The sequence below is a fragment of the Zootoca vivipara genome, chromosome 14, assembly GCF_963506605.1.
Source record: "Zootoca vivipara chromosome 14, rZooViv1.1, whole genome shotgun sequence".
Taxonomy (NCBI): Eukaryota; Metazoa; Chordata; class Lepidosauria; order Squamata; family Lacertidae; genus Zootoca; species Zootoca vivipara.
In genome coordinates, this window is record NC_083289.1 from 5,163,111 (window position 1) to 5,191,018 (window position 27,908).

Consider the following 27,908-nt stretch of genomic DNA (forward strand, 5'->3'; position numbering starts at 1 on the left):
GATCCCTAGCTAACAGGGCCAGTGGTCAGGGATCATGGGAGTTGTAGTTCCAAAACATCTGGCGAGCCAAGGTTGCCTATGCCTGCCCTAAGCCATCTACCAGAAATGGGCCAGTCTTCCTCCTATAGGCAGTGGTCCTATAGGAGGCCTGTGGGTGTTGATCCGCAGCAGCCTTGGGCAACTGCTGCCCTCTCTGACTCCTGGCAGGATCCATTGCCACTCTGCTGCCTGCTTTGACCCCTCCGTGCCAAGAGGCTGGACCTGGGAACCTCCATTTAAATTCCCACACAGCCAGGGTATCCCCTCCCTTATGGAAAGTTACCCTGGAACAAGGGAAATAGAAATTGGACAGGAATTATCCTACTGAAGCAGACTAATCCTAACCCAAAAAGATGCCAAGGCTGTGATGATACACGTACGAAGGATCTTGGCCAGGGATCCTTGTAACAAGCAAAAGTGGGGAAAGGTTGAGGCATGAGAGAAGAAAGTGCTGCAAGCATGTTGCCTCTTTGGGGGTTCTCTGTGTAGCCTCTTCCACCTTGGCACCGAGAGAGAACTGCTTTTATAGACTGCAAGGATGGAGAGCAAAGTCCTATCCCAGAGGATCCAGAATGTCATTGCCCAAATCTGTTTTCTAGGTATCAAAAAATGTCTCCAAATTGTCCTCTTTACATGCATGGGAACATCCATTACGTGGGCCGAGCATCTTTGCATACTAAAGCAGCAAAGTTCAGTTGCCCATATCTCAGTTCCAGCTTGATCTTCACACCTGCTCACCCCACCCTGCCTCTTTGCTCTTAGTCTCTGAAAGGAACAACAAAAAAGGGGGGGTTTAAAATATGCACACACACAATGTATCCGTTCAGCTATTTGGTTGTCAAGCAGTTGCTAAGGCTCCTCCTCTTCCAACTCTGAATTGCTTCTGCAGAGCTTCATTTAAGATGCTAAGTTTTCATTCTATCTGCCCATTATGGGAAGCCTGCCAGGAGGAAGTGAGGACAACAGCAGTGCTCTCCCCACTTGCAGTCCTGAGCAACTGGTATTCCTCCTTCCTCCATCAGTGGAAGGAGATAGCCTTATAATAGCCACTGATAGCCTTTCAGATTCCTTGATTGTGTGAGCCTCCCATCCAATCTGATAAATTAGATGTGGTCCAACGCAGAGAAGCCACACAAATCTAGCATCACCTCTTTCTAGGATACAAGCCAATACCATCAGGAAGCAGGTATTCATTACGTTCTGAACATAGAATCATAGTTGTAGAGTTGGAAGTGCCCATATAAAGGTCATCCGGTCCAACCCCCTGAAATGCAGGAATCTTTTGTCCAATGTGGTGCTTGAACCCCAACCCTGAGATGAAGTCTCATGCTCTACCAACTCACAAAGATATTTTGCTGAGATTGTGCTACAAATTCCATTACTACTTAGGAGGGTAGTGGGTAATCATGCCCTATCTGAATCAACACACCTATCACTTTAACTATCAGCGGATGGTGCTGTCATTTCACTTTTAACTCCCTCCCCTTTAAGGAAAACTCTGGTTAAATGAATCTTAAATCCAGGTGCCCAGGGCCGGCCGGCCCTGCCCATGAGGCAACTGCCTCAGGCAGCAGGATCTAGGCAGGCGGCATATCCAGCCTCCCCCAAGTGTGTTGGCCGCCACCATCTTGGTGACATCGGTTGCGGAAGAAGTGAGGGGCAGGGAGCTGCTGTGGTACCCTCCTCAGAACCTGGACTTGCTGCCTCCCCCAGCACACGGGGAGGAGGGCACTTTGGCAGCCGGCCTGGAGCATCACCTGTGCCACAACAAGGAGGATTTTGGGGACAGGGGGCAGGATGGCAGTGTAAAGAAGCCATTGCCTCTGAGCCTCTTTCCTCTCATTGATGACCCTCAGGGTCCCTTCCAAGTCTATGATTCTATGAAATATGAACTGTCCCTCCACTTCCATCTGCCTGCCTCAACCTGATTGAATTTACTGAAGAGCGGTTGGCCAGGACTGGCCTCCTTGCTTTGACTAACCAAGTTCATGATGCTCCCTTGTGAGGGGGGAGCAGTGGTGCCCCCCCAATCCCTGACTGGAGGCAAGGAGCACGGGAGGGGAGAGGGAAGAACCTCAGCAAGTGAAGAAAGGAAGAAGCTGCCTTATTATACCAAGTCAGAACACCATAGCTCAGTATTGTCTACACTGACTGGCAGCAGCTCTCCAGAGTTTCAGGCAGGGAGTCTCTCCCAGTCCTTCCTGGAGAGGCCACGTTTGAACTCGGGACCTTGTGCACATGAAGCCTGCACTCCATCACTGAGCTACGGTCCTTCCCTTAAAGATGAACCAAGATTCCAGTCCTCATTGCCCTCTGAATAAAGAGCTGATTTAAATAAGATCGTTGGAAGCTCCCTGTACTAAGCCAAAGTCTTGGTCCTTCTAGCAGAGTCTTGTCTACAGTGACTGGCAGCAGCTCTCCAATGTTTCAGACAGGAGTCTTTTCCCTGCCATGTCTGGGGATTGAACCTGTGATACAGGGGGATTGAACCTGTGACCTTTTGCATGGTAAACAGGAGCTCAACTGCTGAGCTACAACCCTTCCCAAAAGAAGATTGCAGCAACGAAACAAAATATTGTTCTTTTCTTCAATACCTGTAGTAAAAAACCTGCATACTGGTACACCTGGGTCCTACTGCGCAGCGACATAATCCTCAGGTGAGGATTTATAAGGCCTTCCAGAATGTCATATACTGTAATAATGTAGGAGGTTTCAAGTTACCCAGAATTCTTCGTCCAGTTAGACAAGACCATGGGACATGCAGTGTGTCTGGAGAAACAGCCCTAGCTAGTAGTCAAGTCATCAGTTCCTGCATCTGCTGAGTCACCAGGTGGAATCTGGATGAAGCAAACATTCTGATGATGCTTTCAGGTGGCTGCTGTTCTGGTTTCAGGGTCTCTGGAGAACTCAAAAGCTGGAACGTTATTTTGTGAGATTTTGGTTTGGTCTGATAGTCTCATATATGGATAATATATTGTTGCTATTTTTCCAGTGGGCAACCCTGACAAGTTTTGCTTTAAAAAAATATATTTTCCATAGTGCACCAAATCAACAATTACAGCATAGTTCAGGACAGCACATAGCAAAATTACTCCATTTGGAAACTGATCTAGAAAGCATCCAAGCCAACATAGTGAGAGGTGAAAAAGGTTGCCTGCTTTCCTGTCCACCAGCCTTTCTCCGGTGCTTTTAACAGGAAACGGAGGTGCAGAAAAAGCAAGTACTGTAGCTGAAGCTTTCTTCCCAGCAAGGATGGAAAGAAGCCTCCCTTCTTTCATTATATTCTACACGTGGGGAACGCTGTCTGAAAGCAGAGGAGGAGCAGAACTAGTTTTGGGGAGAAGAAGGTGGCAGCTTGCCTGTTGGGAGAATCACGCACGGTTCTCGGGCGCAAACGAACACGGTCCCGTTTACTCGGGAGTAAGTCCTGCCGAGCTCAGGAGGATTTGAGCATGCTTCGGGCTGCAGCCTGGGAGATACCTTTGCTTTTGCTTTGGGAGAGGGATGAGCTAATTCTGGGATGCGGATCGCCTTGCAGCTGCCGACCTGCTGGGAAGCTGCGCCAGCAACGTGCAGAACAAGCTCGCTGGGTGGATGGTGGGTCCAGTCAGCTTGGGGTGAGGGGGAGGAGGAGGAGGAGGAGGAGGAGGGGGAGGAAGGCCAGCTGGCCGGTCGGTCCCGGGGTGATGACGCGCTTCCTGCTCTCACTGGGCTGGGGGCTCTCTCAGCCTGGGAAGCAGAAGCGCTTTGCAAAAGGCTGGCAGAGACGCGGCGCCTCCGAGCAGGCAGGAGGTTGCTGCAGCCGCGGCGAGCGGAGGAGGAGAGCGGCGCTCCGATGCCCCGCGCCATGCCCGGCTAAGGCTCGCCTCTCCCGGTAGGAACCGCTTCCAGGCGTGCATTTAAGGCGGATTCCCCTCCTTTCGATATATATGCAGGTGTATATTTATGCGCATGGTTTGTTACCTTTGCATTTAAATGCTTTCGGAATATATTTGCACCATCGGCGCGCGCGGAGGAACAAGGCGAGCTTGCGGAGAGGGCAGTGCCTCCTTGGATGAGCTGCAACGGACCTTCACTGCCTCGCCCGCGCACGCCTCCCCCTCGCTTCCTTTCCCGGGCACGGCCACCTGTCCTTTAGCATGGGAATGCAGCTGACTCTGCAGAAGGATTCCCTCGCCCCGCCCTTTCTCCCTTGCATCTTTCTCCCCCCCCCCAAAAAAAATCCGCTTCCTGACCTGCTTTTCTGGCGATCGGGGGCCCCAGGCAAGACAGCGAGGCGATCGGAGGTGGGCCCAATCCTCACTGAGCAAGCCTACCGACCCCTCCCCGCCGCTTGTTGCTTTCCGCCCCGCCCGGCCCCCTTCGCAGCGTCCGCAAGCAGGCTGGGCAATTGGGTGTTAGCGGGTGGGGAGCTCTATAAAGGCAGCCGGAGGTGAAACAGAATGGGATCGTGTCCATTTCTGTTCCCCGAGAGCTCGGTCTCTTGCTGGCTCCGCACAGCACCCACGGCCGCACCCGCCCATCTTCACAACCCGGCTGCTGATTCGTGTCAGGTCAGACCCGCTTTGCAAATGGCTTGAGCTCAGTGCGGTTTGCCCAGACTTGAACCTCCTCCTCCTCCTCCTCCTCCTCCTCCTCCCTTCCCCCTCCTTTCCCCCTTCCCCAAGAATCCTGGTGTGGAAAGGAAAGGAAGGAAGGAAGGGGGCTGAAAATCCATCAGCTTCCAAATAAGTCACCCTTATCTGCTTGTGCGTTATCGGGGGAGCCTTTTTGGAGACACGCTGGATCAGGGAGAAATTCCTTGCGCTGGGGAGCCATATTTGCTGCTTTGCCGGCTGTGTTCTCGTGGTGGTGATTTTAATAAACGGGTTGCATGGTCCCTGCAAGGGGGGGGGGAGCCGCCTCCCTCCCTCCCTGCTTCAAAGACCTTTGAAAGTTCAGTTCTGGGCTGTGGAGGTGGGCGAAGGCCCCGCAAAGGTGATCCTGGCGTGGCGTGGTGGGGATGATGGATGGAGGGGCTTCTCTTGGAGGAGGAGATGTGGGTCTTCTGGCGGATGTGACCTTTAAAGCACCACCGGCCTGGGGAGATGCGAAGGGAGCAGCCGGATCTCTGCAGATCTGGGCGTCGCGGATGGGCGTTTGCTTTAAGGGGGCGATGCGCGCCTTGGGAGTTGCTGGCTGCTTGGTCTTGCCTGAGCGAGGGGTGGGTGGACGCGGCTGGGTGACTGCCCCACCGCTTGGCTTGGCTTCCCTCCTTTAAGGTGGGAAACATCCCGGCTGTTGGCTTTCCCTCGCTTTGGAGCTACTATTGGCCTGGGAGGAAGGCGGTTGTCAGGAGGCTGGGTGGGCCGGAGGAGGTGGCACCTCTTAATGCATCCTGGTTTCTAGGCATAGAGCCAGAACAAGGTGGTAGAGCCCTGAGCTGGTAGGATGGGCCGTGCCACTTTGGAGTGCAAGTGCAGGGGACTGTTGCTTTTTTTTAAAGTGCCCCTTTGCTGGTTTTAGGGGGGTTTACTTTTTACAACATCCCTGAAAGGGTTGGATCTCCCCCCCCCCCATGATATGCTTACTTTATATCTTTAGGGAGGTTTTTGTGAAAATAAAACAATTGAGGCTTATGCTCAAAAGTAGCATCCTCCAGCAAACGAAGAAGAAGCATCCCCCCCCCCCCAGAATCCTGAAGTGGTACACTCCATCCTACCTCACCTCAGGGCTCTAGGACTTTGTTTCACTGGCTTGGCGATGCCCCTTTCCCAAGTGTCCCAGCCGAGGCAGAGCCAAGTTCTTCTGGCACAGGAGGAAGGGAAATTCCACAAGTGCCTCTCCTTGGAAGTAATTATAATACAGTAATGCATTAGATAGCTAATAATTTGATGTTCTTTCACAGCACCTAAAACCAGCAACTTGATAAAGTCAACTTGCGTTGCCTGATGTTAGGACCTAAGGCTTTTTCTGGATATGTTTGCATGAGGGCAGCATCAGAAGTGCGCTTGAAAGAATGGAGAAGGGGTGCACAAGCTTCATTTTAGAAACAGTAATTTTCTACCGTTTGTAGAATCTGAGGTATGGGGCAGAATGTACAGGCACTATTCTTCTCAATTTTGTGTGTGAGTTATGGAACTACCCTGCTCCATCACACTCCTTTCAGTGTTTTACTTTGCACAAACACTCAGTAGAAATTCCTGTGGGTGCCCATAGCTCTGTATTTTTCCAAGTGCTTCACACCAGCAATCCTTACAACAGTCCTGCAAGATACAGCAACACTAATTTCTGAGCTGGGTGGCTGAAGTTTGAGACTCTCAAAGCTATGTTGTGAATTTTATTGCACAGGTGAAATTTGATCCCGGGACCTCCTGGAATCACATTTCTCTGTCTCAAGATATTTGCTGAAGCAAGTGAAGGTGTTTCTGCTCTTCCCCCTAATCCCAACTTATTGGAAAACCTTAAACTCAAGGCAAGGTCTCCAGATTGCAGGCTGTTGCAAGGCATCACTGAGATGACTTTACGGGGTTTTTACAGCCTGCCTGCTACAGACAGGCCTCTGTGTTCCTCTGAGAGTCTGTTATTTGTGCAGGAGCCATGGCTCTTGGAAGCTGTCAGTTCCATGACACGGTTTCTGTCCCTGCAGGACCAGGTTGCTTGAGGAGGAGGAACGGGATTTGATTCCCTGGTGCCTGCTTGGGAAGGCCCAGGGCTCAGGCCTAGAGCAGCTGCTTTGCATGCAGAAAGCTCATTGTTCAGTCTCTGCCCTCTCCAATTAAAAAGGGTTGGGTGATGTGAAAACCGTTCTCTGCCTGAGACCCTAGAGAGCTGCTGTCAGTTAGTGTGGAGGCTGCCCTGGGCTAGATCTGACTCAGTGTAAATTCATGGAGAGTAAGACTGCCCCTGGAGATGGATTGTGGCTCCATGGCAGAACATCTGCTTTGCATCTAGAAAGTTCAATCTCTGGCATCTCCAGTTAGGGCTGGAGAGAGAGAGAGGGGCCCCTGTCTGAAATCCTAGAGTGCCATTGGACACTAGTGTGTAATGCTGATTGAATGGGTATATAACCTAGATGCCACTTTTCCATAATGAGTTGCAGCCAAAGCAGCTTGCAGCAAACATTCAAGGCACCCAAACACAGAGTGTTGGAAATACAGATATACAAAATACAGAACACATCAGTAAATTCAAAATGAGAAAAAACGTAACAATTTAGCAAACACATAGTAAATTCAGCATTACTGAAAGAAAATAGTTGTGTGGGTTTAAGTACATAAATACAAAGAAAAACAAGAGTGAACCAACAATAATGTTTCTGTTACTGGTCTTGCTGCACTGGCTTAATTACAGTTCAGAGGGAGAGGCAGGTGATATGCAGCTGGCCGCCAGGGAGCCATTGGTCCAGTGGTCTGACTCCGTAGAAGGCAGAATTCTGGGTCCCTATCTTCTAACGGCTCTTAGCCAACATGGCCAAGTATTTCTTCCGCTGTCAGGGGCAGTGTGCTAGGAATCGCAAGCAGGGAGAGGGGCTGCTGCACTCATGTGCTGCTTCAGGGCTTCCCATGACACGGGGCAGGCTGAGGTGGAAAATGGGGTGCTGGCTAGATGGGTCTTTGGCCTGGGGGTCCTGGCGAGCTTGCTGGCCAATGTGCGGGTGCCTCTGCTTGTGGTAGTAGGTTCATGTTGCAGGTTCATGTTGCAGGTAGTAGGTTCATGTTTCAGGTGGCACCTGTATTGCTGCAGCCAGTGAGTTTGCCACTGAGCATCATGGAATGTGCTGCTCCCAGGCAGGGCTTGTTTGCTCTGACTGAACTTCTGTCTTCAAGTGTTATTCATCCTGTATGGTACATTGCATCTTGCAGTGCAGAGGAGGAGAACCACATCCTGCAGGGGTAGGGACCACAAAGGGATGGTGGACAGTAAGCGGTTGACCTAAGCCAGGAGGATCTCTGGCCTCCTTGATGTTGCTGGGCTACAATTTCTGCCGTCTCCAGCATCCTGATGAAGGGTAACTGAGCTAATAAATTAAACTATCAGAGTTTGCGTTCATTTATCTATTTTAACTAATAAGACAGCTTCCATTCTAATCAAATAATCTCTGTTAATTAAACGGGGGCTCCGTTGGCTTTCAGCCAGTTCATGAATATGTATGGGGGGGGGGAACTTAACGTCATCTGTCATGGTGAATTATATGCCGGCAATCCTTATGGGGAGGGAGCCTGTTAATGGAGTGTGTGTCACTGCGGGTATATTGATGACTCTTGGATGGAGATGTCACATGGTGTGTACAATATTCAAATTCCTGTCTGGACTGTGTGTTTTTCAGTCCATCCAGGAAAGCTGGCTTGTGGAGCTTCCTTTCTGCTTGCGGTTAGTGCAGAATGCTGCAGCACGATTGCTGTGCTGACAGGAGGGAGACCTTGTCGGCATATGACAGTTGTGCACCGAGATCTGCACTGGTTTGCTGATTTGCTACCAGGCGAAGGTCAAGGTGTTACTATTAGCATATGATGCCCCTCAACAACTTGGGACTGCGTTTGAACAGTAAGGAACATAAGCAGCTGCTGGGTCAAAATGTCCAATTTTCACCCAATTACCAGAACTACTTAAAAATCTTTTAATGTGGCAGAAGGCTGAGAGGTGACAGATAGCCATCATAAATACCTGAAGGGCTGGCACATGGAAAACAGAGCAAGCTTGTTTCCTGTTGCTCCAGAGGAAAGGATTCAAACTAATGGATTCAAATGACAAGAAAGGAGATTCTGACTAAACACTAGGGAGCACTTTCTGATGGTAAGGGTTGTTTGACAGTGGGACATACTGCCTTGGAAGGTGGTGGACTCTTCTTCATTAAAGGTTTTTAAACAGAAGTTGGGCGGCCATCTCTCATGGATTCTTTAGCTGTGTTTCGTGCATTGTGGGGGTTTGGGCCAGGTGACCTTTGGGGTCCCTTCTGACTCTACAATTCAAACTGATGTGGAAATGTGGTGACCTGAACTTTCCTGGAAACAGGAGAAACTGAGATAAAGTGGAATTGACAGATCTGCCCGTCCCAAATGCATTTATATCCTGCCTGGCCACACCATTTGGCATTCCCAGAGCAGGGCAGGGCACGTGCCATTTCTGTCCTCTCACCCAGCAATATCTGCCCAGGTGCCCTGCCACCCTCATGGCTCCTGTTGATGTGGGCTGCTTTCATTTGTTTTGCCATGCACTGACATGTGAGTCATATGACCAGAACAACTTCCCATTGCAAATAAGCAAGCAGAAGGTTTAATCTTGTGATGGATCTGGTTCTTTTCATAGAAGGGCTGCAACACACCATACTGACTGTCATGGAGAGGCTGAGAGGGTGGAAGGGAGTGAGGCCCTGGTATTTTCAGTCTCTGTTCTTACAGCTCTCACACACATGCACAGCCATGTCAAGAAGCGTCTCAGAGATTTTTAATTTAAGGAGAGAAATGGCTTGAGCGGGAAGAATTTAAGTGCCCATTAAGGTGCACACTGACAAAAATTGGGGAGGCGTATCCTCTGGAAGGGGTGAGAAACCCGTGGCTTACAACCTCAGGGCTGTTTGCACTTTAGCTCTTTTTTCCATCAGACATTCCTTTGATCTCCAACGCTAAATCTGTGCTGGTAATCTTCAGTGCTGCTACCTCTCACTCTTTCTTCCACTATTTTGGAATTTTTCTTATCAGTGATGGCCAGTGAAGTGGTTCACTGGTAGGAACCACCAGCTGCTAATGCAAGGCATTCAAAACTATGTGAATTCGTGCTGTTATCAGTAACCAATTTGATGAAGTGATCATGCTGGGGACGAGGGGTGTCCCGGTCAGAACCATGCAAGAGCTCAGTTCCTAAATGTTTTTGGCCTGCCTAGATGGAGGATAGAGAAGCATCAGTGTGTATCGAAACTTGTCTACTGTACAAAGGTAAAATTCACACCTTCAGCCACTTTTGCCTCTCCCCTGCCCCTCAAATGGCATGTGGCCCTAAGAAGGTTGCCGAGATGGGAATGTGACCCTTGGTCTGGAAAAGGTTCCCCACTGTGGGTTAGCTGATGCAGCTGCTGGTGCCAGATGCTGATCAGTGTAGATGATTAGCCAGTCTGCATCCATGCACTTGCATAGTGCTGTTCAGGGTGCCTCCTTCTGCCACCAGCATCCCAGGATAGTTGCAAAATCCATTTCTTGCCTCTCTTGATTAACCCAATGTACCACCTAAAGGTAAAGGTAAAGGGAGCCCTGACCATTAGGTCCAGTCGTGACCGACTCTGGGGTTGCGTGCTCATCTCGCATTATTGGCCGAGGGAGCCGGCGTATAGCTTCCAGGTCATGTGAGCAGCATGACAAAGCCGCTTCTGGCAAACCAGAGCAGCACATGGAAATGCCGTTTACCTTTCCGCTGTAGCGGTTCCTATTTATCTACTTGCATTTGTGCTTTCGAACTGCTAGGTTGGCAGGAGCTGGGACCAAGCACGGGAGCTCACCCCGTCACAGGGATTCGAACCGCTGACCTTCTGATCGGCAAGCCCTAGGCTCAGTGGTTTAACCACAGCGCCACCTGGGTCCCTGTAATGTAATGTACCACCTAGCACCTAGCAATAAACTGGTTCCCATTCTTGTTTCTGCCTTTCCTCTTAACTTCTCATACCTTAAAAATGAACGCTGATAGATGTGCTTGTTTAACTCTCCCTCTTCTATTCCTCCATCAGCCTCAGCAAACACGACCAATGGTCAGGGAAGCTGGAGGTTGTAGTCCAGCAACATTTTTTGAGGGGGGCACAGATTTCCCCGCCCCAGTCAATCATAAATCATGTCATTTCCAAAGTTAAAACAATGTTCAAGGCTGCTTACAACATTGTTGTTGTTGTTTAGTCGTTCAGTCGTGTCCGACTCTTCGTGACCCCATGGACCAGAGCACGCCAGGCACTCCTGTCTTCCACTGCCTCCCGCAGTTTGATCAGACTCATGTTGGTAGCTTTGAGAACACTGTCCAACCATCTCGTCCTCTGTTGTCCCCTTCTCCTTGTATGCTTACAACATACAAGAATTTAAATAACTACAAACACAACAAAACTAGTCACAAACAAAACATGAAAAAGTATTCAACTGAATTGAACAACCTCCACACAAATCACAAGATCCAAATACAAAAAAACCGACAGCAACATCTTCCCCAACAAAACCCCCTAAACAATGCCCCATCCCTAGAGTAAGACTTCTGGGGAGTGAAGAAAGCAGAGGCTCCCTGCTATGACTGAATGAGCTGCTTTGGTGTGTTTATCAGGACTGATTAAACCAGGGATGGTGAAGCTGAGGCCCCGCAGATGTTGTTGGACTCCCATCAGTCCAGCCAGTGTGGCTGATGGGGTGATGGGAGTTGTAGCCTGCAAAATTCAGAGCAGACTTTGTGAATTTGGTGGCCCCAGATGTGCTGACTAGAGCGATGGGAGCTGTGGTGCCAAACATCTGGAATGCACCAGGTTAGCGAATGCTGCTGGACTGCAGCTCCCACCGTTGCTGACCATTGCCTGGTGGCAGGTGGGAGGTAGAGCTCACCAGCAGCAGCATCTGGAGGGCCAGAAGAGGACTCTCTCCCGCTTGCCCTACAGGGACCGTCATGAGGAAACAGGAGCTGCTCCTGGGCACTTGGGATAGTTGCAGCGACTTGTAGGAGGCAAACTAAGGCAAGGAAATAATCTGTGGTGCGATCTTGTGGAAGCTGCCCATGGGGTTGGCTCCTGGGACGGAAATCTTGTAGCATGGATTTGAGGAACAAAGCATATGCTTGTTTGCAAATGAATGTCAGCAAAATCCAGTTTGCTGCAACTCTTGTATGTGTGTGACATTTTATGCAGAGGAATTTCCATTCTCAAGAGAAGCGGGGGCGGGGGAGGCCACTGCTTTGTGGAAGAGCATGAGATTTGCATGCCGAGGGGTCCCAGATTCAGTCCTCAGCAGCATCTCTAGGCAAGGCTGTGGAAGACCCTGGAAAGCTGCTGCCAGTCAGTGCAACCAAGACTGAGATACACGCTTGCTGTAAGAGAGGTCCAAGAGCAGACAAAGCTGTTCATGTTCAGCCACATGAAAACCTTCCACTCAGCTCTGAGGATCTACAGTCACCTCCTCACCCCAACATTAGTTAGGAACACACATGCAAAAAGAAAAGAAAAAGCAATTTATTCATTCACACATCAGTGCCCAACCCACCTCTCTCTACTACACACACACGTTTTGCAAATTAGTACCTGCAAATGTGAAGGGGAACTAGATGTAACTCAGTGGCTTTTAAGTTTACAGTCCCTATCAAACCAGCTCCATGTACTTGGCAGGAGTTTTAGGATGAGAGGTAGGAATCAGAAATGGTTTGAGTTCCCTGGATATCTCTTGATATAACTCACAGATATTCCAAGTCCCTTCTAAAGTTTGCTGGCATAGATTTTGTAGTTTGTTCATCACCTGTCTGTTATTACTTCTCTTGATTTCATCATAGCCTGATTCCCTGGTATTTGTTTTATTTCAGCTGCCACTGTTGTTGTCCAGTGTGCACTTCCTGCATTGAGTGGGTGGTCATGGGGTCTTGGTTGCTTTTTGGGTAGCCTGTCTGGGCCACCAGTGAAAGATGATCCTGCCTTCCACATAGTAAAATAGTTGATTTTTTTAGTCAATAGCATGTGAAACAAAGATGTAATCCACCACACTGCCCCCGTTCTTGGATATTACAGAGATTCTGGGATATCTTTTACAGAGCAAATAGCTCTACAATGTGTGATTTGCATGGTTTGCTTTCCTTCTGATGTGATTCTCTACACTGTGACTCAAATCTGGGCCCATGCACCTTGCCTTGGCTTGCTGGGGCAGAGAACCATTGAGCCCCTGCTGCAGCTGGTCAGAGGGGAGCTTATGCAGCTGCCAACTCAGAAGGGATCAGGCGATACAAGCAGTGTTAGAAACTCAGATATATAAGCTAATCATAGAGTTGGAAGGGAGCCTGAGGATCATTTAGTCCAACCCACGGCAGTGCGGGAACATGCAGCTGTCCGATATGGCAATCGAACCTGCGACCTTGCTGTTATCAGCATCATGCTCTAACCAACTGAGCTATTGCCAAATAGCACCTTAAACCTAGGTTACAGTCACGACCACCATGGTGCCATTTTTACTCCCAATGGGGTATGGTTAATCATCACCGCCGCCACCACACCATCATTTCATTTCTGTACTGCTGTATATTTTAAAGAAAAAAAATCTCAAGGTAGTTTACATTAAAACATCAAATGAAACAATCCAAATAAAAGAATTTCAAGCTTCCAGGAAAATATTTCAGATCCTTCTCTAATTGACATTTTGCTTTCCCCATATTTATTTACTTACTTAATTTCTATAGCTGCCCCATGGCAGAACTACTCTAGAAACCCAGTGTGGTTAGGCCTGGCAGATCAGGGTTCAAATCCCCACTGAGTCATGAAGGTCACTGGGTGACCTTGGGCCAGGCACAGCCTCTTAACCTACCTCACAGGTTTGTTGTAGGGCAGGCTTCCTCAACCTCGGCCCTCCAGATGTCTTTTGGCCTACAACTCCCATGATCCCTAGCTGCAGGACCAGTGGTCAGGGATGCTGGGAATTGTAGTCTCAAAACATCTGGAGGGCCGAGGTTGAGGAAGCCTGTTGTAGGGATTACCTGAGGAGGGGGTGAACCATATACCCCTTGGAGAAATGGGTGGGATATAAATGCAACGAATAAGCTCTTCTACTTACCTGCTTAAGAAAGCTGGAGGGGCCAGCCAGATGGAGATGTCAGTCGGCCACCTGGCACCCAGAGATCTCCACGTGGTCGCAATTGGACCCATGCCATTCGCCAAATGTTCCTGGCACCTGGCTAATTTCTAACACTGGATACAACGGTCCCGTTGGACTCCATCTGATTCTATAAAATTGCTGGCTCTAAGCCAGGCACCCCCAAACTGCGGCCCTCCAGATGTTTTTGCCCACAACTCCCATGATCCCTAGCTAACAGGACCAGTGGTCGGGGAAGATGGGAATTGTAGTCCAAAACATCTGGAGGGCCAAAGTTTGGGGATGCCTGCTCTAAGCTACCTTGACAGTGTGAGCAACCCATCCCTCAGGCTGCCTTGGAGCTCTTCCTCCTTTTTGTTCCTGCTGACCTCCAGGCCAGTGGGAGGATCAGGCATGAGTTCTGTACTGGCAGAATTAGAGCAGTTGTGGGATTAGCATTCTCATTTGGGGTGTGTGAGAGGGGTAGTCCATCATAACTAATGTACAAAATGTATCCCTGGGTGCCAAGGACTCCAGCTGCCCTTAGCTTCTAGACTCAGCTTTTTTTTCTTGCCTCTTTTTGGAATTGCGCAATACCAAGTCAGTTCCTCAGATTGCCGTGTCCTCAGACCGAAGAGCTTCAGTCTTGCAACTGAACTCCACTGTGGTACCTACTTTTGGGTGGTGAACTTTGGAAAGAAGGCCAGTGTAGTTTCAGCTCTTGCGTACATGCACAGATTTGGGGGAGGATTGTACCACACAGCTTATCTCCCCGGTGTATGCTAACGGGCTTATTTGAACCGCTCTTTCTGCTCCAAGGAGACTGACTTTTGAGGAGAGAGGAGCTTGTTCAAATCACAGAGCAAAGCAGCGGCTCTCTCTCTTGTGCACCCAAAGAGCAGAACGCGCCTGATGGACAGACAAGGAGAGTAAGCGGGCCTGACAGATTTTCGGGGGGGGGGGAGGAACAGGTTCCGTTGCAGCTGCTCAAGTCTTTGCCTTTGGCTGCAGATTTAGCCATTAGAAAAGGGTTTATTTTTTTTAAGACAGAGGCAAGATTAAATTTCAGGTGCCTGTGGAAGTGTGCTTCACACCACGCATTCTTCTGTTAGCAGGGCTAGCCTTAGACATTTTACTGCCTGAGGCAGGCATCCCCAGACTTTGGCCCTCCAGATGTTTTGGACTACAATTTCCATCTTCCCCGACCACTGGTCCTCTTAGCTAGGGATCATGGGAGTTGTAGGCCAAAACATCTGGAGGGCCGCAGTTTGGGGATGCCTGGCCTGAGGCAAAGATGGAGGAGAGGGCGACTGGCTACTAGCCGAGGGGCTGTGCTCTGCCCCCGCAGTTGGAGGCACAGATGCTTCTGAATGTCTGTTGCCGGAGACCACAGGAGGGGAGAGTGTGGCTCTTGTGCTCAGGGCCTGCTTGCTGTTTTCTCACAGGCATCTGGCTGGTCACTGTGAGAACAGGACGCTGGGCCAGAGGGGCTCCTTTTGGCCTGAGCCAGCAGGCTCTTATTGCGTTCTTATGCTCCAGCTCCATTCCATGGATGGGCAGTTGACACTTACGTCCACACTGGTGATGGGGTTGCATTTTCCAGCCCACCTGATGAAGGGCTCCAGAACAGGCCAGGGGGGCGTAGTGGTTAGAGTGGAAGAGGCCAGTTTGAATTCCCACTCCTCCATGAAGCTCACTTGGGCCAGGCATTGCCTTGCAGGGTTGTTGTGAGGCTAAAATGGGAAGGAGCAAAACAGTTTATGAGCTTTTGGGAAGAAAGGTGGGGAAAGCTGGGCAGCTCAGGAGGAAGAACTGGGGTTGGCCCTGCCGCCCTGCCATCACTTGCCACCCGAGGCACTTGCCTCTCTCTGCCTCATGGTAGGGCTTGTTCTGCATGTGGGAACAAGACGTCAACTAAAATGCAGCTGGGAGGCTTCACGCACACGTACCTTTTGTGTCTTAAATACTGTTCAGAGCAATAACTTTATTATTACTATTATTACCCTCAGGATAGGTCTGTAAATTACCTTGTTTACTTGTACCCGGGCTTTGCCCACAGGTGATACTGGCAGGAAACTATGAGGACTCCCACATGAGGACCAGCTTTCCTTTCTGTTAGGTTTGAGTTTTGTTGTTGTTGTCTTTCCTCCAAGATGTTCAGAACACTGTACACAGAGGTCTCCCCTTTTTGCACAGCAACCTTGTGAGGTAGGCTAGTCATGCAGATGTGCAGGGAGGGGGCTGGTCCAAGGTTAATCAGCCGGCTTTATTGCTGTCTGGGGGATTTGAACCCAGATACAGTTACTTTGAAAATCCCTGATGCACCTAAAATGTGGATTGAGCATTTGAACTTCTCACCCCTCTCATTCATTCAAGCAAGAGAGGAACTGCTTATAATTTTCATTTTTTAAAAATGTATCTTAATCCCTCCCTTGAGGCACACTTTCCAATTTGCAATCATGCATCAAAAAAAGTTTAAACCCGACTTGTAATTTTGACCACGTCATGGAAGTTCTAGCCAGTTTGGTTTTGCCTCATTTTGAGTAGATGCAGTCGGGGATTTGACAGTACATAACTATAATTAATTTTTTTTATACCCTGTCATGTTTCCCAAAGAGCAATTAGTTCTTTAATAACTTGATGAGCTGTAATTAAAGGGCAGCACACCTCAGTGTCCCTGGGTGGGCAAGAGATAGCTAACCCTCTTTGTTCCTTTCTTGCTTGCTTGGGAGAAGCGGGGAGGGGGCTGATTTAACTTGACACAACAGCAAGAACTGACGACTGGAATCCAGTATGTACTACAGTAGCCTGCACATATGTATGACACTGTGAGAGGAATCTTCCCCGTTTGCCAAGGCAAGCTCATGGCTGGTTGCTTTTTGCCCACCTGACTTTCTTGCTTCGTTTTTCAAGCTAAAATAATGTTGCACTGCAACATGGGCTAAAAGTTGGTTTGTGTCATATGGTTACTGTGTAACAGAGAGTAAGAATGCGGCAGCTAGACTGGTAACTGGGAGCGACTGCTGGGGCCATTTAACACTGGTCTTGAAAGACCTACTACATTGGCTCCCAGTATGTTTCCAAGCATAATTCAAAGTGTTGGTGCTGACCTTTAAAGCCCTAAACGGACTTGGTACAGTATACCTGAAAGAGCATCTCCACCCCAATTGTTCAGCCCAGACACTGAGGACCAGCTCCGAGGGCCTTCTAGCAGTTCCCTCACCGCGAGAAGTGAGGTTACAGGGAGCCAGGCAGAGGGCCTTCTTGGTAGTGGTGCCCGCCCTGTGAAATGCCCTCCCACCAGATATCAAGGAGGTAAAGAACTACAGTACACGACTTTTAGAAGACATCTGAAGGCAGCCCTGTATCAGGAAGTTTTAAATGTTTGATGTTTTATTATGTTTTTATATATGCCGTAAGCTGCCCAAAGTGGCTGGGGAAACTCAGCCAGATGAGGAGTGGCAGGGAGTAGTAGTAGTAGTAGTAGTAACAGTACCCTGGGGTTGCGGTGCTCATCTTGCGTTATTGGCCAAAGGAGCCGGCGTACAGCTTCCAGGTTATGTGGCCAGCATGACAAAGCCGTTTCTGGCGAACCAGAGCAGCACACGGAAATACCGTTTACCTTCCCGCCGGAGCGGTACCTATTTATCTACTTGCACTTTGGTGTGCTTTTGAACTGCTAGGTGGGCAGGAACTGGGACCGAGCAACGGGAGCAAACCCTGTTGCTGGCCAACCTTCTGATCGGCAAGCCCTAGTCTCTGTGGTTTAGACCACAGCGCCACCCGCGTCCCAATAGTAGTAGTAGCCTACAGGATCAGGCAAATGGCCCACCAGTAGGCTGCATGGAAGCCGCAAGCAGGATTTGAGTGTAAGAGCTCTCTCCCCTCTGTGGGTTTCCAGCAACTGGTATGTATTCAGAAGTATTACTGCCTCATGTCCACCATGAATTTGTCCAGTGCTCTTTTAAAGCTGCCCAGGTTGGTGGCTATCGCTGCCTCCCTGGTGTGGGAGTGAGTTTCATAGTTTAACTGCAGTATGCGCTGCATGAAGAAGTACTCTCTTTGATCAGTCCTGAATCTTCCAACATCACTGCATGTCCACAGGTTCTAGAATTATAGGAAGAGGAGAAAAACTCTTCGGTATCCCCTTTCTCCACGCCGGGCTTCATTTTATAAACTTCTGTCATGTCTCCTCTTACTTGCCTTTTCTCTAAACTGCAAAGTCCCAAATGCTGCAACTGCTCCTCATAAGAGACTTTGGGTAATATTAGCCCTGATCCAGCAAGCAAGGTAGTGGGGGGGCATCTGCATGAATTCCCTTGCTGGATCAGGACAACCCCCCCCCCCATGCAGGCTGGGTGTGGATAAAAGAAAGTTGTTCTTTACCCAATGCATAGTTGAGCTATGGAACTCCCTTCCACAGGAGACAGTGGTGGCCACCAACTTGGATTGGACGGCTTTAAAAGAGCACCAGGCAAATTCATAGAGGTTGCTGGCCATGGTGGCTGGCTATGCTTTGCTTCCACAGTCACAGGCAGCAGTGAATCTGCCCGTTAGTTGCTCAGAATCGCAGAAGGGGAGAATGCTCTCACTTCTCTGGTCCTGCTTGCAGGCTTCCCATGGGCATTTAGTTGGTGAGAGCAGGACGCTGGACCAGGTGGGCCATTGACTTGACCCAATAGGACTCTCTTTATGTTCCTAGATTCTTATTCAGGGCCAGATCCGTGTCGAGTATTTCCTGGGCTGGTGCAGATCGAGGGTGGCAGTGGCTGTGCACAGCCCTTGTTGTTGTTGTTTAGTCGTTTAGTCGTGTCCGACTCTTTGTGACCCCATGGACCACAGCACGCCAGGCACTCCTGTCTTGCACTGCCTCCCGCAGTTTGGTCAAACTCATGTTCGTAACTTCGAGAACACTGTCCAACCATCTCGTCCTCTGTCGTCCCCTTCTCCTAGTGCCCTCCATCTTTCCCAACATCAGGGTCTTTTCCAAGGATTCTTCTCTTCTCATGAGGTGCACAGCCGTACCATTTTCTAACTTTGTTTCAGTCCTCATTTATTACAAAAGAGCCAGGAGTTTCTTTATTTATCCTGAACAGGAAAATCCAGCGAACAATGAAACAGCCAGGCCTTGTCTTGATTACTTAGGATTTCCTCTAGGTCGACTGAATTGCTGCCTCAATCGGCGCGCCTCCCCTGAAACGTTTTTAAGAGCAATCCGTTGGACGAGGCATGTCCAAGAGAAACAGCACAGTGGCCCTTCCATTCCATTTGGCTTAAATTAAGTCCCTGCTGACTGCAATGCAAATGAGACTTGGAACTCATGTAAGTGGACGCTCATTGCCCTTGCGAAGCCCTTGAATAATAGAATCAACCCTCCAGAGCAAATGCAATTAATTGGAGAGCAGGGTGGTGGTGGGTCAATGGAAGTTACATTTAATCAATAAGCCTCCGTCTGAAAGGTTCTTGTGCAGGCACTCAGGAATCAGGTGGGATCCTTGTCTTGACTTAGGGTGGAGCTACATAGCCATACCTGCCTCATTGGCACAATGAAGGCTTGGAAACCCTCGGGACTTGGCCCATGGCTGTGGTCCTGTTGAGGGTGGTTCTGGTTCTTGTGCGGAAGGTGGGGTCTCCTAGCTGTCAGGGGTGGGGATGACTTGAGGCACTTCCATCGTTACAGACTACAACTCCCATCAGCCTCCAGCCAGAATGGCCAGTGGTCAGGGCTGATGGGAGTTGGAGTCAACCACCCTTGGGGTTAGCCCCTCCTGTTTGGGCCCCCTGCCTTCAGCCACAAGAAAACCTCTAATGTGACCATTCCCAGGCTGCAGGCTTGATTTCATTGCAAAGGTTCTCCTTTCTTTCATTAAGATGAAGTGGGGTTAATGGGGAGGGAGAGCTCTTCCCTAACTGCTTGTGCAGGTTAAGTGAATGTCATTCTGCAAAGGGTAAGCGCTGCTTATACATGAAGCATGCTATTTCCCAACTACACTGCATTTAATGCAACTTTTACAGTGAAAATGTCATGCATTCTGAAAAAAAAATGCTCAGTAGGAAGAACAATTAAATAGAGCAGGGCTTCTTGAAATTCTGAGTTGCTGACGTTCTAGTGGGAGCAGGAGAAATCCCCAATCTTTGCCAGTGGCAACGTTTTGTCTGGTTCTTCTCCATACACTCCTTTAATTTTCTTGGATTAGCTGTTGCATGCTGCAGGCAAGAATCAGAACCTCCATGGAATAGACATTTTGGTTCAGAGATATTTCCCAGTGGACCGTGAGAAATTCAGTAACAATGTGGGCTCAAGCAGGTGTTGTACATCAAGGTTCTCTTCATAGAAAAACCGAAAACAGAGTCTTCCCAAGACCAACTAATCTGATGATTGTATATCCGGAACAGAGACAGTTTGGAATGGGAGTTCAAGCAGCTGATGTTTGGGACAGCTGTGCTTTCTTGTAACAGTTGAAGCAGGAGGGGGGGGGGAGAGAACAGTCCTTGCCAAAGAGCACCTGTGTGAAGCCTTTAAACCAGGGGTAGGCAACCTAAGGCCCGTGGGCTGGATGCGGCCCAATCACCTTCTCAATCCGGCCCACGGATGGTCCAGGAATCAGCGTGTTTTTACATGAGCAGAATGTGTGCTTTTATTTAAAATGAATCTCTGGGTTATTTGTGGGGCATGGGAATTCAACCCCCCCCCAAAAAAAATATAATCCAGCCCACCACATGGTCTGAGGGACAGTATACTGGCCCATGGCTGGAAAAGGTTGCTGGCCTCTGCTTTAAACTGTCCAGAGAAGCAGAAGCTATTTAGCAAGGTCTTTGCCAATGTGTCCATTTACCCATGAAGATGGTGTACCTTAGGGCTGCTCAACAACTTTCGGGTTTTGAATTATGGCAACCCTAGCTGGGTTTTCAGAGCTGCCGTTACAGCTCACAGGAATGTAGTATAGTAATAAATATCACTGTAAAAACAAAAAATGCACCTAGACATTCCGTCGTGGGAACTGTAGCCTAAGTCTAAGGTGTCATTTGGCAATTTAGCTTATATATCTGAGTTTCTAAAATTGGTTAAGGGTGCTGAGGCTGGTTTAACAGCCAGGCCCTGTTCCCTGGGACCACTGGGGATTGTAGCCCTGTAAGGGGAACGGGTACATGGTGGCGCTGTGGGTTAAACCACTGTGCCGCTTGGGCTTGCTGATGGAAAGGTTGGTGGTTTGAATCCCCATGATGGTGTGAGCTCCTGTTGTTCAGTCCCAGCTCCTGCCAACCTAGCAGTTCGAAAACACAAGTGCAAGTAGATAAATAGGTACCGCTCCGGCGGGAAGGTAAACGGCATTTCCGTGCGCTGTCCTGGTTTCGCCAGAAGCGGCTTAGTCATGCTGGCCACATGACCCGGAAAAACTGTGGAAGCGGACAAACGCCGGCTCCCTTGGCCTTTAAAGTGAGATGAGCGCCCCAAACCCCTGGACTTAATTGTCAAGGGTCCCTTTACCTTTACCTTTATGTTTAAGGAGAACAGGAGTCTCTGAGCAAATGTTAGGGGTACTCCTTGCCACCAAGGACACCTGAACCTCCACTGGCAGAGATGGATCCAGGAGTACACCCCCCCCCCCAACATTTGCTCAGAGACCCCTGTTGGTAAGGCAGCTGGCATTGTCCCTGGGTCAGGATAGCTTGACCACAGTTGTCCATGCAGTGGTAACCTCACGGTTGGATTACTGCAATGCACTCTATGTGGGACCACCCTTGGGGTTTGTCCAGTGGCTGCTTCTGATGCAGAACACAATGGCTAGGTTGCTTGTGGGAAGCAAACTACACTCAGCATATAATCCCTTGCTTGTGGGATTTGCAGTGGCTGCCAGTCTCCTATTGGTCCAAGTTATGTCACTAACTCACAAGGCTCTATATGGCTCAGACCCAGGTTACTTGAGAGACCCACTTATCCCTTAAGCACTCAGTAGATCACTGCAGTCTGTGGGAGAGTTTCTCCTGCAAGCTCCAAAGATCTCTGGAGCTTGCTCCTTAGTAACTCAGAGCAGGGCCTTTAGTGTGGCTGCCCCTGTTCTGTAGAGCAGCATCCCTGTTGAACTATAACAGGCACCCACTCTCTGTGCGTTCCAGAAACAGTTGCAGACATTTTTGCTCCAACAGGCTTTCCCAGATGGATGAATGGGTCTTTGCCATGCGTGTCTGTACTGAATTGGGGTTTTGGTGGTTTTCAACTCCCTCCCCACTTTGCTGTTGTACATTGTGTTGAGACCATTGTGTAGAATGGTGAATTTATTACGGTAGTAATAATACCAGGCTAGGTATGGAAGTCAGCTTCAGCCATCTTCTATATATTACTATCTATCTGTTTTAGGTGCCAGGGAAAAACAGTCTTCTGCCCCTAGGCCCTTGGGTCTTAAATTCCTGTTTATAGGTGGGGTGGATGAGTGGAGTTGGGGGTGGCTATATATATTCCATGTTTTAGATTGTTTTCTCCTTGTTTTAAAGTTCACTTTTGTAAATTGCCCTGAGTTTCATTATATATTTTAAAGAGGACAATTAAATATTTACATGTGAACTGAAGGGGCTCTACCCCTTCAGAGGGAGGTAGGAGGGAGAAAGGTTGTTTTCTGCTGCTCCAGAGAAGCGGACACAGAGCAGTGGATTCAAACTACAAGAAAGAAGATTCCACCTAAACATTAGGAAGAACTTCCTGACAGTAAGAGCTGTTCGACAGTGGAACTTGCTACCAAGGAGTGTGGTGGAGTCTCCTTCTTTGGAGGTCTTTAAGCAGAGGCTTGACAGCCATCTGTCAGGAATGCTTTGGTGGTGTTTCCTGCTTGGCAGGGGGTTGGACTGGATGGCCCTTGTGGTCTCTTCCAACTCTATGATTCTATGATTCTATACCCTTTCGGGGTATTTTTTGCCTCAGGCAGGGCTGGACTGAGGAGCAGATTTATGCTGTGGTTTTCCTTGGTTTCTAGTTGTTCATTTCAAAACTAGTTGAATTGTGAAGTTCAGGGAAAGTGGATGTAGCTCAAAGCGAAGATTCGCAAGGGTCTGTTTTGATTTGTTTTTTCTCAAGATGCTTTACTGGACGTGACAATCCCCTGCAGGTTGCAAGAAGAGCGTCTTTCCAAAGTGCCATCAGTTCATATTCCTCACCTCACTCCGATTGTGTTAGCATCTTGGGTCATTGACTAAAGCACATAATTGGCCCAGAGGTGCCTGTTAGTTTTATCCTTAATGGTGAACCAAAGACGACGCATGAGTGGATTGCCTTTTATGGATGAAATTTTCATCTGCTGAGCTGGGAAAAAATTCAAAAGGGGAAAGTAACAGGCAGTGCTAAATCAGCTTTTTTAGAGCTTACATGTTCAGTTTAACACCTACCGGTATCAGTAAAGAGAACTTTCTCTATCTTGCTGTATCAACTCTGTTGTTTAACAAATTTGCACAGCTGAAATGTGTTTTTGTGTGTTCATATGTTGCCACTCTTCATGTGGAAATAAATAATGTAGGGCTATTGTTGACAAGGGTTAAGGCCGCATTTGGGGGACGACAACCAATTGTGCATCTTTTTTTAAAAAACAACAACTGTTCTTCACTGAACCAAGAAGAGGCTTTTTGCTAGCTTAGCTTCCTGTTTCTTAGATTGCAGCAAAATCCCTTTCTTGGCCATTGAGAGATCACAGTGAACTATGACATGGGCATTTGAAGGACAAGTCTCCACTTCAAGTTCAGGTCCTCCTTCTAACCAATTTCAGGGGTGCCAGGTGAGATATTTTGTTGATCACCATTGGATCGCTGTCCCCCCGCCAACTCCCTGTTGGGTGGGGGAGGAAAAAGGGGAGGTGAATAAGCTAATGGCAGAGTGGAAAAGGGGGGTCCCCCCTTTTCACTCTGGTCCCACACACCAATGGCTTCACGCTAGCCCACTACTGCCATCCAGCATGTCATGGACTGGCTAGATGCAGGGGAGTGGGGGGACACCAAATGGGGAACCCTCCTGGGAACCCCCAAGAATACCCTTGGTGTTCCACTGCCCAAGGTGGCTGCCTCATGGGCTGGTCAGCCCTGGAATTAGAACCCATCAGCTTCAGCCAGCATGGCCAATGTTTAGAGATGACGGCAGTAGGACATTGCGGTTTGGCGATAAACCGTGATGTTGAACCAAGTTGCATTGGCCCCTGCTGGCAAGGCGCGGGGTGAAACTGCCTCAGCTCTCACTGCTGGAGCTGAGGCACTTTCACCCCAGCGCCTCACAGGCAGAGGCCAATGCAGCTGGCCCCAGCCTGCTGCTCAGCTGGGGGGCAGAAGGCTCCTGCCCGACCCCCATGTCCCTGTCGCTCATTCACAAGCAGCAAGAATGCCAGGGCCCCTTCCTGAGGCTCCCTTCACCAGGCCAGGTGAGCTGCCTCGCTCGCTTCACCAATGCAGGTGAGCTGCCTCGCTCGCTCGCTCGCTTGACCCCCACTCCTCAAAAACGGACCAGGCGTCACCTTTGTCCATGCGTGTCGTTCACCCCAGGAGGAAAGATGCAGCCCACCCTCCCAGGGCAAAATCTGCAAGCAAGGCTGCCTGATGCTGCTGGTGCCTGGCTAAGTCTGACCCCCATGCCAAGGCCCTGGAGGCAGGGGCACGGGCCTTCTTCTGCCACAGCTGCCTTGGCAGGAAGGCTGGAGTTTAACGAAGCCCCCACCCTGCCGCTGGCTCATGCAGGCTGGTGGTGAGTCGGGGGCTCTCTAAAACTGCTTGGCTGAGGCCAGGGCAATGGTATGCTCCTCAGCTAAACAGTTTAAAGAGGCAGAGGGCGGAACAAGTTGCCAATGCAGTTTGTTCAGTATGAGGGCAGGCGATGGCGGTTTCACTCAGCGCTATATCGCTGGTGAAACCGGCACCGCCTGAGTCCCTCTGCTACCAGCGCCAAGGGAGAAACAAGCTGCCCACAGTGGAGCCTTGCCAAGGAGCGACCGGCTGCAGCTTGTTTCTCCCTTGCCGCTGGCATTGATATACAGTGGTACCTCTGGTTGCGGACACGATCCATTCCGGGGTGCCGTTCGCACCCCGAAAAGTCCGCAACCAGAGCGGCGCTTCTGCGCATGCGCAAACCACGCAGAACGCTTCTGCGTGCACGCGCGCGGCGAAACCTGGATGTAAACACTTCTGGGTTTGCCGCATTCTTAACCTGAAAAGATGCAACCTGAAGCGGATGCAACATGAGGTATGACTGTACTGCTGAGTGGAACTGTCATCAGAGTCTGCCCCTCATGTTGGGGAAGCCTTGTTTATATAGATTTCCAGTCCACGCTTCATTCTGGGTGGGTGGCTCAGGATTTGTCCTCCTCCTCCTCCTGGCTACAGGCCTGGCCTGGCCTTTTCTTATCTTCCAGGGTCTGACTTAGAAGCGTCATGGTGTTTCCCTGCACTGCCATTCTATTTTGTTGCATTCTCAGGAAAATATGCATGTCGGAAAGGCTTTTCTCAAATTTCCTCTTTAAAAATTACTTTTTTAAAAAGACAGACAATACACAAAGCCATCTTTGACACTTGGCTGTGCATCTGGAATTACGGAAATGGGAAAGAAAGATCACATTGTTGGGATTCCGGAAGGCTGCACTTGGGCTGACGTCAGGATAACAATAAGGGGTCTTCGCCATTGTCCAGCCGTCAACAATAGCCTGTCTGTGTAGTGTGGGAGCCTCTGGCATGGCCTCTTACCAGGCTGATATTGATCCTTCTTGGAGAGATTCTACTCCTCTTCTGTTTAGGTGCAAGCAGAGGTGGCAGAGGCCCCGACTGCACTATGTGTTTGAAGTAGTATCCTGGGAACTGTAGTTCATTAAGAATTGCTACACTTCCTGTTCCCTGGGAACTTTGGGGATTGTAGCTCTTTTTTGGGGGGGGGAGGGGTTTCCTAACAACTCTGTGAACACCCTTAAAAAAGGTAAAGGTAAAGGGACCCCTGACCATTAGGTCCAGTCGTGACCGACTCTGGGGTTGCGCGCTCATCTCGCGTTATTGGCCGAGGGAGCCGGCGTACAGCTTCCAGGTCATGTGGCCAGCATGACAAAGCCGCTTCTGGCAAACCAGAGCAGCACATGGAAACGCCGTTTACCTTCCCGCTGTAGTGGTACCTATTTATCTACTTGCACTTTGATGTGCTTTCGAACTGCTAGGTTGGCAGGAGCTGGGACCGAGCAACGGGAGCTCACCCCATCACAGGGATTCGAACCGCCGACCTTCTGATCAGCAAGCCCTAGGCTCAGTGGTTTAACCCACAGCGCCACCTGGGTCCCCTAGGTGAACACCCTTAATGAACTACAATTCCCAGGATGCTTTGGGGTCATCAGCAAGAAGGTCCTGTCTCTTGTGCTGAGCCTCTTGGCTGCTTGAGCAGAAGCAGTAAGGAGAAATTAGGCAAGAGCCAAAGAAAGTAGCTAGTTGCGGGGGGGGGCTTTCCTATGGAAGGGGGTGAAAGAGGAGAATGATAAAGGTCAAATGAAGGATTTGTAAATTGGGGGAGACACCAAGAAGAGAAAAATTGAAGGGAAATCTGGACAGAGGTGAATGGGAAATTGAGACGTAAGAAGCCCTAAATACAGTATTCCTAAATATTTCAAATAACTAGCCATGTCTTTGGTCTAGACTAGAGCGTCTGTCTAATTAGAGATTCTTTGTTCATTGTGTCATTGAACAATCTGTTTTTGAGATTTTTGTTTTGCACGTATCTGTAGGATGTCATTCCAGCATCACAGGTAATTTGACATAATGATAAATGACGTTACTTAGAAAAGCCAGCAATTATAAACTTTTTTTAAAAAAAGTGTACTACGGTGTTTTCTTTAAGTCAGTGTTAGAAACTAAGATACAGTAAATGAATTCATCGCCAATGGTACCTAAACCTAGGTTACGGTTGCCACAACAGAATGTCTAGGCCAGGCATCCCCAAACTGTGGCCCTCCAGATGTTTTGGCCTACAACTCCCATGATCCCTAGCTAACAGGACCAGTAGTCAGGGATGACGGGAATTGTAGTCCAAAACATCTGGAGGGCCGAAGTTTGGGGATGCCTGGCCTAGGCCCTGTTGTTGTTTAAAATGACATTTATTTATTTCACTATAAATTTAATTTCTATACTGCTTGATATGTTGAAGAAAAAATATCAGAGTGATTTACAACACATTAAAACATCAAATAAAACAATCCAGAATAAAAAAACAAGCTTCCAGGAAAATATTTCACATCCTTTTCTCTAAGTGACATTTTGCTTTCCTCATATGTATTTGTCTACTTCATTTATACTACTTCATTCTGCCCCCATAGCAGAAGTACTCTAGAGACCCAGTGTTCAGGGTTCAAATACCCAGAGTCATGAAGCTCACTGGGTGACCTTGGGCCAGTCACAGCCTTTTAACCTACCTCACAGGGTTGTTGTAGGAATTAACTGGGGAGGGGGATGAATCCTTGGAGAAAAAGGTGGGATATACATGCAATAAATAAACTCTTCAGCTGACCTGCCTAAGAAAGCTGGAGGAGCCAGCCAGATGGAGATGTCAGTTGCCAGCCTGGCATCCAAGGATCTCCACATGGTAGCAATTGGACCCACACCAGTCGCAAAATGTGCCTGGTGCCTGGCTAATGCCCAACGTTGCTTTAAATTCATGAATTGTATGAAAAAGATGTTAGAAAAGAATGAAAGTGTTGGATCCAGCCCAAAGTTCATAGCTGCCAAGTCTCCCGTTTCCCCCGGGAAATCCCCGTTTTTCCAGCTGTTTCTAGCTGAAAAAACGGATTCCCCCCCCCGGTTTATTCTGGCGTGACGGCCATTTTGGAACTGGGCGGAGCATGCTCAGAAGCGACTTTTGATGCTGCTCTGCCCAGTTCCAAAATGGCTGCAGTGCGACTTCTGTCGCGGCGGCCATTTTGGAACTGGGCAAAGCAGCATCAAAAGTCACTTCTGAGCATGCTCCGCCCAGTTCCAAAATGACGGCAGCGCTACTTCCGGTCTGCTATTTCCGGCCTGGTCCCTTATTTCTCTGACAGCAACTTGGCAGGTATGCCAAAGTTGCTTTTAGGGAGTTTCTTCTTCTTCTTCTTCTTCTTCTTCTTCTTCTTCTTCTTC

At 49.1% G+C, this 27,908-nt stretch overlaps 1 protein-coding gene across 3 annotated transcripts in view; it reads left to right on the forward strand.

Annotated features, from left to right (window-relative positions):
* Window positions 1-3,728: 3,728 nt before the first annotated feature.
* Window positions 3,729-27,908, forward strand: part of TLN2 (talin 2) — a 185,612-nt gene continuing 161,432 nt past the window's right edge. For 2 of the 3 annotated variants that reach the window (XM_060282861.1, XM_060282859.1), the window contains exon 1: window positions 3,729-3,913. The gene's annotated coding sequence lies outside the window, so the exon portion shown is untranslated. Of the gene's footprint in view, window positions 3,975-27,908 lie in introns of all 3 variants that reach the window. The other variant, XM_060282860.1, reaches the window with a different exon arrangement.